This window comes from Camellia sinensis, chromosome 2, assembly GCF_055761805.1.
Source record: "Camellia sinensis isolate YWXY chromosome 2, ASM5576180v1, whole genome shotgun sequence".
Lineage (NCBI taxonomy): Eukaryota > Viridiplantae > Streptophyta > Magnoliopsida > Ericales > Theaceae > Camellia > Camellia sinensis.
In genome coordinates, this window is record NC_138962.1 from 70,163,610 (window position 1) to 70,174,834 (window position 11,225).

Consider the following 11,225-nt stretch of genomic DNA (forward strand, 5'->3'; position numbering starts at 1 on the left):
CAATGAAAATGTTCTGAGTTTTTCTAATTGGATCAAATTACAAATTGCAAGCAAGATTGGAACTTGGGGCCACTATGTGGAAGACTCAACAATGCAATGAATTGTGTAACGCCCTCAAAATTAACCCATTATATATATCATTGACATTCATTATTTAAAGATGACAATCTATTAATTCATTCATCAGAGTATTACAAAATAAAGCATTACATGTATCATCGAATAAAATGCCCTACAGGCTTACATCTTCCCAAGCCAACACTTGGATACAAAAATATGAGTTCTAACTCAATACAAGAAAAGCCCTAGGCTTGAATGTTTACATGTACTAATTATTTAAGACAGTTAACTAAAAGTAGTCTTCTTCAATCCAGAAGCCAAACCCTCCCAAGCTAATTCCTTGGAGGTAGTTTATCGCCTGGACCTGAAAATGATATTCCCATAAAGGGTGAGCCACAGCGCAGTAGAAATATACTAAACCACATATAAGCAATGAATAAAGCAATAGCATTCAACAGATGGTTAACCAAGATAATCAATTACTTTATTTTACAGTCTCATGACACTATTGTCTAAGATATGTTTTACTTTCCAAATTTATCAACATGGCTCAGAACCTGGCCAGACTTACAACAGTAAATCACATATATCATATTCACATCCTTCCAATATCAACAAACAAATGAGACTCAAGCTCAAATCAAACACTTCATACTTCCAGATTGATACACATTTTAGTGCTGTATCAATAAAACACTTCTATATAAATAAGCACACATAAAAGTGATGCTAATGGAGTCCATCCCCTATCTCCTCCCAAACAAAATCCGGTTTAGAGGTCCATCCCCTATCTTCCCCTAAACCGTGGAGTACATCCCCTATCTCCTCCCACACACAAACAATGTATGCAAATGCAATGCTCAATCAATACACGTATTTTCTGTATCAATGCCACAGTCAAAATTAATGACTTAACCAATGTGATTAGTTCCAGTTATTCCTAATCCACATGCAATGTCTACAACAATCATGACTATCCTCCACCGATAGCCCAAAACAGTTATTTCTAAACTGAAAATAACTATGTCCACAATTCAATAGACAAATGATTCAAATTATCCAATTATGCCATTTAATCAATGAATTCCCCAATTCCATGAATTTAACCATCTTTTCCCAATTCCATGAATTACTTATACAAATCAATTCAATAATTCAACTAAGGTTTTTCCCAAAATTTACCAAAGTATTCCCAACATATTAAAATACCAAAACTTAGAACATAACCTATAAAATGGAGTAGGAAATCCCTACCTCAAAGAAAACAACCCAAAAGGTGAAGAAAGAGATGAGTGCCCAAATACCAAAGTGCTCCAAATCGCCAAATGCTCAGATTAAATGGTAGCCCTTGCCTCACTCTATCTTTTTAATGAAGGATCTAGGGTAGAAACACACCCTAAGTGGATCAAATCTAAGAAAGAAGGTGAGTAGGGAGAGAGAGAAGTCGGACCTAGGGTTTGGAATCAAAAGAAAATGAAAAAGACTGATCAAATCCCACTGCTGTGTATATAAACTGGACAGGCTCGCTCGAGCGAAGACTTGGTCGCTCGAGCGACCAGACACAGAGAAACTACGCTCGAGCCAAGGAAGCCTTGCTCGAGCCAACAACTCAAATGCTCGCTCGAGCGAAAGAAAGCTCGCTCGAGCGAAAGAAAGCTCGGTCGAGCGAAGAACTCAAACCCTCAGGTCTGAACCCAGACACACGCTCGAGCGAAGGAACTATAGCTCGAGCGAAGGATGAACTAACTCGCTCGAGCGAAGAAAATCTCGCTCGACCCAAGAATGCACAGCTATAGGTCCAAATCAAACACTACCTCTCGCTCGAGCGAACAACTCCTCGCTCGAGCGAAGAACCAAAAACCTGGACAGCAACTCTTGGTTTCTAAACCCAACCAACCTGAAACAAACCTGCCCAACACATCCTATAATTCCAAATGAGAAAAAAAAAAGAATAACAACAACAACCATTATACAATGACAGAATCTACGGAACAGTCCGGATACAATAATTAAATGGGAAAAGACCGGGGTCGCTATAAATTGCTTATTTTTTACTGTTGGAACTATAATCTTCATTCATTTTCTTCAAACATAAGCCATTCATTATAGACTTCCAGGAACTTTTATTCACTCCATTCACTATACACATAATAATGGCATATATATAACTACTACTTTCCCTTTTATCTTGTTTCTTTTATTCTAAGACGTTTCAATAAGAAAAAAAAAATAACAAAACAAAGGTTTGGTCACTCATCACTATTACTCCTTTTTTAACTAAATAAAAGAAGTGTCAGGGAAAAAAAAATTCAAATGAGAAAAAATAGAACAAAGCAAAAATAAAAAGAGAGTCGTCAATAAATGAGACAAAAAGGGAAAATAAATAAATAAAACACATGATAAATAAACGCTTCTTCAAATTGCAATCATAAGTCAAAATTCCATTCTTGATTCTTTGATCACATTTCACTTCTTTTGGACCGTGAGTCTCTTGCTTGGTTGGTTGATTCAGCATCTTCTCGACATGTGGCTAAGACTAGAGATAATTTTGGGGAGATGAAGGAGGGGAAAGCCGGCGATCACAAATTGTACATGGGACATAATACTTATTGTGATGTGCTAGGAGTTGGCACAGTGAGGATACCACTGCCTGGACAAAACAACCTTCTCGACTGACATGCTTTATGCACCTAATATGAGGCGCAATCTCTTATTTGTGCCACATGTAGATGAAAAGTGTTTTGAAGTTCGTTTTCGATCATCTAAGGTTTCCATTGGGAAACATGGTCGTATTCATGTATGGGGAACAAAAATCGATGGACTTTATCGTTTGCATGTTGCTAATAAAATGAATGGTTCTTCTTCTGCTTATATTGATGTCTCTTATTATGATTTTTCTTGTGATGTGAATGTTAATTCTATTTTATGGCACATGAGACTAGGACACATAAATTATAATAAATGAAGAAAATGGCAAACAACGGTTTAATTCCAAATTTAGATTTTTACTTGAAACCATGTGAATCTTGTTTAAGTGGTAAAATGACAAGAAAACAACTTAAAAAATTAGAAAGGGCAAAAGATTTGTTAGAATTAATACATTCGGATATATGTGATCCTCTATATGTCAAAAATCATCGTGGCATGGAATATTTTATAACTTTTACGGATGATTATTCTAGATATGGTTACATTTATTTAATAAAAAAAATAGGTCAGATGCACTACAAAAATTTATAGAATTCAATGCAGAGGTAGAAACCAATTAGGAAGAAAAATAAAATTAGTAAGAACCGACCAGGGTGGTGCATACATGTCTGGTATTTTTGAAACTTTTTGTAAAGAAAATAGAATAATTCATCAATTGACTATTTCCTACACACCTCAACAAAACGGTATAGCTGAAAGGAGAAACAGAACACTACTCGACATGGTGAGGTCTATGCTTAGCAATGCAAACTTAAGTTCTACTTTCTGGGGTGAGGCACTTGACTGACACTACTATTTACATACTTGATAGTACCTTCAAAAACAGTAGGATTGACACCTTATGAACTTTGGTATGGTACTAAACCTAGTCTTTCTCACTAAAAAGTTTGGATATTGTGAAAATTCCAAAATCAATAAAATGTACTTTCATTGGATATTGTGAAAATTCCATAGGTTATAGATTTCTTGTTCACCATAATGATGGTTTGGTGGGTGTAATTGAAGGTAGAGATGCTTTTTCTTTGAAGACGATTTGGATAAAATTGAGAAAATGGTGGAATTGTGCGAAATTACCAAAGAAAGTGAAAGAATACAACCAATTGAACAAGTAATAAAAGAACCTCCTCCCAAAGATACTTCAACTAGAATACAAAGAGAAAGAAATCCACCAAGCTATTTAAAAGATTATTCAGCTTGTTTGGTTCTGGTTTTCAGAAAATAGTTTTCAGAAAATTTTACTCTTTTATTTTCTGTATTTTAATGTTTTCAATGAATTTTTTTAATATTTAAAGCAATTTTTAAAAAAAAAAAATTTATACACTTAAAAAGTATAATATTTGTGAAAAAATATTTAAAAAATACACTAAATACCAAAAAAATACAAAAACAATACGAGAATTCAGTACATTTTTAATATTTTTGTGAATTTATTAATTTTTATAAATATTTTACTATTTAAATACATCTAAGTAAGGTATATCTAAAAAAGTAAAAAAAATCACTTAAAACAAAAAAACACGAAAAATATAAAACTCAATTTTCAAAAAATTGAATTTAAAAAACTGAAACCAAACACATTGATTATGTTTTCAATAGTGAAGAAGATCCTAATGATCTTGTAGATTTTAATGATGCTATGAACTCAATCGATTCTTTAAAATGGAAAGAAGCAATTAAAGAAGAAATAGAATCTATAGGGAAAAATAAAGTTTGGGAACTAGTAGATTTACCGCAAGATAGAAAAGCTATTGGATGTAAATGGATTCTTAAAAAGAAATTTAAATCGAATGGAACTATAGATAAATATAAAGATAGACTAGTGGCTAAAGGATGCACACAAAAAGAGGGAATAGATTATGATGGGACATACTCTCTGGTTGCTAAATTTACATCAATGAGAATATTAATGTCCTTGGTAGCATATTTAGGCTTAGAACTTCACCAAATGGATGTAAAGACCACGTTTCTTAACGGTGAACTCAAAGGAAGAAATTTATATGCACCAACCTCATGGATATGAAATTGAAAATAAAAGACAGTGTATAAATTAAATAAATTTTTATATGGATTAAAACAGTCCTTAAGACAATGGTACCATACTTTCCATAATGCAATTATAACATATAGTTTTCTTCCAAATAACTAGGACCATTGTGTATATACTTGGATTAGTGGGAGTTATTATATTATTCTCCGTTGTATGTAGATGATATTTTACTTGCTAGATATGACTTTAAGTAAAATTTTGGAATTAAACGAATGGTTAGGAGATGACGCTGTAACGGTAGAAGAAAGTATTAGGGGACGGGGTAGGCCTAGATTAACATTGGCTAGCGTTATAAATAGATATATAAATCTACTTAATTTGACTAATAAAATGGCCTTTGATAGGGCCGCGTGGAGAAAAATGATTCATGTAGCCGACCCCATTTGATGGGACTTAAGGTTTTGTTTGGTTTGGTTAGGTTAAATACTAAATTTGAAATGAAAGATATGGGAGAAGCTCATTATGTACTTGGAATTAAGATTTCTAGAGATAGAGAGCAAAGAAAATTGAGTTTGTCTCAAAAACCTTATTTGGAAAATATTTTTAAAAAGTTTAAAATGGATTCTTGTAAACCCATGGAATCACCCATTTATAAGGGAGCAAAATTGTCTAAGAAAATGGCTCCAAAAGCTGAAAAAGAATTTGACGAAACGAAATCTAAACCATATGCTGAAGTTGTTGGTAGTCTTATGTATGCCATGTTGTGCACTAGACAGAATCTTAGCTATGTTTTGGTTTAATTTGTAGATTTCAAAGTAATCCGGGTTTACCACATTGATTGGCTGTGAATCGTGTACTTAGATATGTTCGAAGCACATTAGATCTTTCTTTAACATATCAAGCTAATATTAAACATGTTAACGGCTATTGTGATGCAGATTTTGCTGGTGACATAGATGATACAAAATCAACCACGAGTTATGTTTTCATTTTTGATGGTGGTGCTATTTCATGGTCCAGTAAAAAGCAAGGCTACATAGCTAAAAGTACTATGGAAGCCGAATATGTTGCTTGCAGTACAGTTGTTTCTGAGGTTGTGTGGATAAAATGGTTTTTAAATGATTTAAAGATTGCCTACATAATCATTCACATTTTTTGTGATAATGAGGCTACGATAAATTCCATTAAAAATGGGAAAATCTGGCCAAAAGGTAAGCACATTGAGCTACAGTATCACTTTGAGTTTTTTGAATTAAGTTTTTTAAAAATTAAATTTTTTGGTTTTCGTATTTTTTTTGTTTTTAGTAAATATTTTTGAAATTTTATACATTTTTTTTTTACTTTTTTAGATGCATCTTACTTAGATGTATCTAAAAAGTAAAAAATTTGTAAAAAAATATTTTTAAAAATTAATTAATACATAAAAATATAAAAAATATACTGAATTCTTGTATTTTTTTTTTATTTTTGGAATTTAGTGAATTTTTAAAAGGTTTTTTTCAATTTTCTTTTTAATTTAGGTATATTTATATTAGGTATGTCTAAAAATAAAAAATAAAAAATTGTTTAAAATATTAAAAAAATTTAGTAAAAACAAAAAAATACGAAAAATAAGAAAGTAGAATTTTTTAAAAAGCATTTTTTGAAAAATGATAACGAAGCATGCTGATTGTTATTATTGATTATGTTTGTACAAAAGATATGGTTGCAGATCCACTGACAAAGCCAATTGAAACTCAAGATTTTAAGGTCATGTTTAATTCACAAGATTAATAGTGAAGTATTAATAATCTTATTAAATTAGTGTGGTAATCACTATCCAATTGGATTAATATCCATTGGATTAATAATCTCACCCCTACCCCATTACTAATAATCCTACAAATTTGTTGGATTAATTGTCCATTGGATTAATAATCCTAGACTAAAATGTTAAAACAAACATAGGATAATTGGGCCTACGAATTAATAATCTCAATCCTATGCTCTAATCCCCTCAATCAAACATGCTCTAACTGACATATCGCTGCTATGGGTCTAACTTATGAGTAAACATCTCGGGCTTATAGCCAAGCGGGAGATGTTGGGGTATGTGGCTAAAATCCCTCAACGCCAAACATAACCGCAGTTGGTGGTCAAATTAAATAAACCCCAATTCATTGGTCAAATATAAGATTAATCATACCATATTTGGGTTGGATCTTTTCCAGTCAGTATGGGAATTACTTGGCTGGAGGGACCCATCAAGTAGTGGAAAACCTAATCTAAATGGATAACTACTACTTGGAGTTTGTTGCCTATTTGATTGCAGAGAGTTGAGGGAAAAGTGGTGAACGTTACGTTGAGTCAGTTAAAGAGATAAACTATGGCAGCAGTATATATATGACTCTCCTTTTCTATATAGATCACCATGAAAGATATACCAAAATTTAAAGAGCCTTTTTCTTGCAAAACCCAACTCTTCTGAATTCATGTTTATTAGAGTTTCTTAAACTCTGTCCAAGGCAAACTCCCCAATTGTTTTGATTTTGTTCTTCATTAGTTTTATACAAACATCATAAATATGATCAAATTAAATTCCAAGAACTTAAATAGAATTGCTAATGAAACAAGATATTAAAAAAAAAAAAAAAAAAAAAAAAGGCACACCAACATAAAATTGATGTGTAAACAGATGAGCAAAAAGTCATTGATCATATGTATATCCAAAAAGGTGAGTCATGGAACTCCAAAATACAGTAGATAAAATATAAATAAATAAATAAATAGAGGAAGACGAAGTAAAACGGTGACCAATTTTAAAAGAATCCTTTATCATGGTGAAGACATAATGTATCAAACTCTACCAAATAATTTCACCCAATATATCTTATAATCAAGTTGTGTTAGATATTTTATTTATGAATTCAATTTTACCTTTCATCTGGCCTAATAAAAATCATAAAAATTTACATTGAATTGCCTATTTACCCTTGCTCCACGAGCATTGAATAATTTCTCCTATTTACACCTTGGCCTAATAACCTTAGGGCAACCACTTTGTCCACTATGTCAAGGTTACTGGGTACTAATTGGCCGTTGTTTTATTTACCAACTGAATGAAAATCAAAATGAAGTTACACAGACAATTTAATCAATTACAAATATAATAAGTTAACTACAATCCCAAACCTAACTTTTCAATTACTAATTTTTCAATTGAAACCCATGAGGCCATGAATCAAATATTACATTTAAACTGTACATAGACGAGAGACGAGATAAAATATAGAAGGAAAAAAAAATTAAAAACAAGAAGTAAGAGAGTAACCAACTAGGCAAAGAATCCATTATTAGATATAATGTATCAAATTCAAGCCATACCTCTTCTTCAATGAGAACTCTTTTGAACCAATAAGTTACTGGAGAAGACAGAGATCTTCAAGAAGCCTTCGAAAGCAAGAGACGAGAGTGAGAGATGATAAAAGACCAAGACAACGTACAGAGAAATCAGAGAGAGAGAGAGAGACTGATGAGGGACAGAGAATGACCGGGAAAAGTTTCAACCGATTTAGCAGATAAATTGTAAAAATTGGGTAAAATATTCAACGATTTAGATTAATTCAATCAAATCCAATGGCTGAAATTAACTTGCATATGATATGGAACTTTCAACCCTTTTAGGTTTGTCTTTTATTTTTCTCATAAATAGATAGGTAAACACCTGCAAGTTAAATTATTAGAGTTTTATTTTATGTTTAGTTATTTGTCTCTTTATATTTTTGGAGAGTATTCCAATTATTAAAGGAGGAGAAGAGTATTTATTATTTAATGCAATGAATTCAAGTAAGGGCTGGTTTGGCATAGCCTAAAAAAGGTAAAAAAATAAAAAAATTACTCAAAAAGTTAAAAAGTTATCCCTATTTACCTAAAAAAAATATTAAAAAAATAATTTTTCACAAATTCATACAACTCAGCAATCATTCCTACTTTTTGGCCTTGCAGCTTTGGGACAGAAAAGTAGGACAGTTTGGGGCAATTTTGACACACTGTTGTTCAGCCAGTGGGGGCCTATCACGGGTCCCGTTTTGATAATCTGAACCGTTCAATGTGTAAAACTCATCGAGTACTATATGTCTGTGCAAAATCACATTGATCGGATATCGATAACTACATGATCAAATCAGTTTTGTATGAAAAAATGGATGGTGTTATAATTAACGATTGAAAAAAATAAATCTGATCAGATAGCTATCGATAGCCGATCAATATGATTTTTTACAGGCATATAATACTCGACGATTTCTATACGATTCAGATTATCAAAATGAGACCCATGATGGCCTCCACGGGTCGAACAAAACAGTCCACTGCAATGCCCAAAAAGTACCCAATAATTTCTTGCATGAATTCGGATGGCAGGTTGTACCGCTGTCACTCACTCATCCCCAATCTTCTCCTACACACTTCTTTATACAATTTTTTAATACACATTTTTTCATAAAAAGTCAAAAAGTTAATCCAAACATCCATATTTTTTTCCTCAACTTTTTATTCCAAAAAGATAAAAAAATGCACTTATTTAAGACACCCCAAACAACCCTAAGTATCTCTCAATTATTGTTTTTAATTTTATTAGTTAGGCTAGATTTGTTCCTAGGATTAGGATGAAATTACATATTTGATTATTTATATTTTTTTATATAACTTCATTCCTTCAATAAATATATGCTTTAATTGAATAAATATTCTTCTTATTCACTCGTCTATTTTTAACTGAAAATAATTAAGGTTAGATTTTCATTGTTTTTTTGTTAGATTCAGTTTATGATTTGTTAAAAGAGGATATAAGTTGTGTTTTAATGGATTCAATGAATATTTTGATTTTGAACTTTTTGTTTGATGAAAGAAAAATATATTTTAAAAAATAAATAAATACTTTCATGATTATATCATCTGCAATAAAAGAGTTTGTTTACCAATTTATTGTGAAGAAAAATTGAAGAATTTATTAATATGAATATTATAAATGTAATGTATGTGACAGATTCTACTGCCCTAGTATTTCAATTATTTGATTAAATCCTTTTCAATATTTGTAATTTTATTATTGTTCATTCTATTAAAATTCAAGAATTTGTTCTATTAGATTAAGTCATTTATATCAAGATTAATTGATTATTTTTAACCATTAAATCTCCGTTGATTCGACCTTATTTTTGCCTCGTCTATATTCTAATAAATTCTTGCACTAGTGAGTAATTAAAATTGATACATAAAGAGAACACAAGAAGACATCCACTGGTGCTAAATACTCAGTTGCACTAGAAGCATAGAAGCACTAACATGCAATCGGGCCAAAACCATTCATTTTGCATACTAGACTATATCGCGGCAGTGACTCCATACCCTAACCGAAAGTAGAGAGTGACTGATGGGAACAAGCAAAATGGTAAATAAATCTGCTGGGCTCAATTGTTGGAGCCATAACAGTTCTCAATTAATTGTTAAACCTCGGTTGTGTTTGGCTTTTGTTGAATGCTTTCAACATGGATTTGCACTAGTTGAGAACTAGAGAGAGTGAAATTGAACAAATGAACTACTACTAAGGGTGTTCGCGGTTTGGATTTGGACGGTTTACGGATCGGTTTGGACCCACCCGCATCTATACAGTTTGGGGAAAAGACAACCCGCAACCGCCTGCAGTGTGGTTTGCGGTTTGTGCAAATAGGATTCACGGATGTACGGGCGGTTGCGGGCGGTTTGCGGATTGGACTTTTTTCTTTAAAAATTTATTTTTGAGCTTTATTTTTTTCCTGTTTTGTAAATATTTATTTTGGGCCCTTTTCTCCCCATTTCTAAAATGCTCCAACATTAATAATTAATGAATTAAAACTTATTAAATTAAAAATACAACAAAATCAATTCGTAACACAAATAAATCATTCAAAATCTTAAATCAAATCATAAACTAACACAAGCATATATTTCAAAATCCTAAACTATAACTCCATATTCATTAAGGAATTTAAAATTTCAAATCACACTTCATCCGGGACAAGTTCAGTTATGTAACAATGATAATATGATCAGTATTTATTCAGTTTCAGTTGATATAATACTATTAGCAAATATAATGCTAGAGTAAGTTCAAAATAAAGGGTCTTTTGCTTTGGACAAAAATATCTAGGTGAGATATAGAAATAAAATCAATAGTTAAGATAAAAAATAATAATAATAATAATAAATAAATAAATAAAGTGCGGGCGGTTTCTTGCGGGTGCGGGTTAAACCCGCAACCCGCAAAGATGCCATATTTCAAACTGCATCCGCCCGCATTGTATTTGCGAAACCGCCCATTTGTATGCGGATTGGACGGGTTGGACGGTTTTTGCGGATCGGATAAACCGTTGCCCACCCCTAACTACTGCTATTCAATAGTCCCTTATACGGACCCCAATTTTCTTAATCAAATATAAAATTTGTTTGA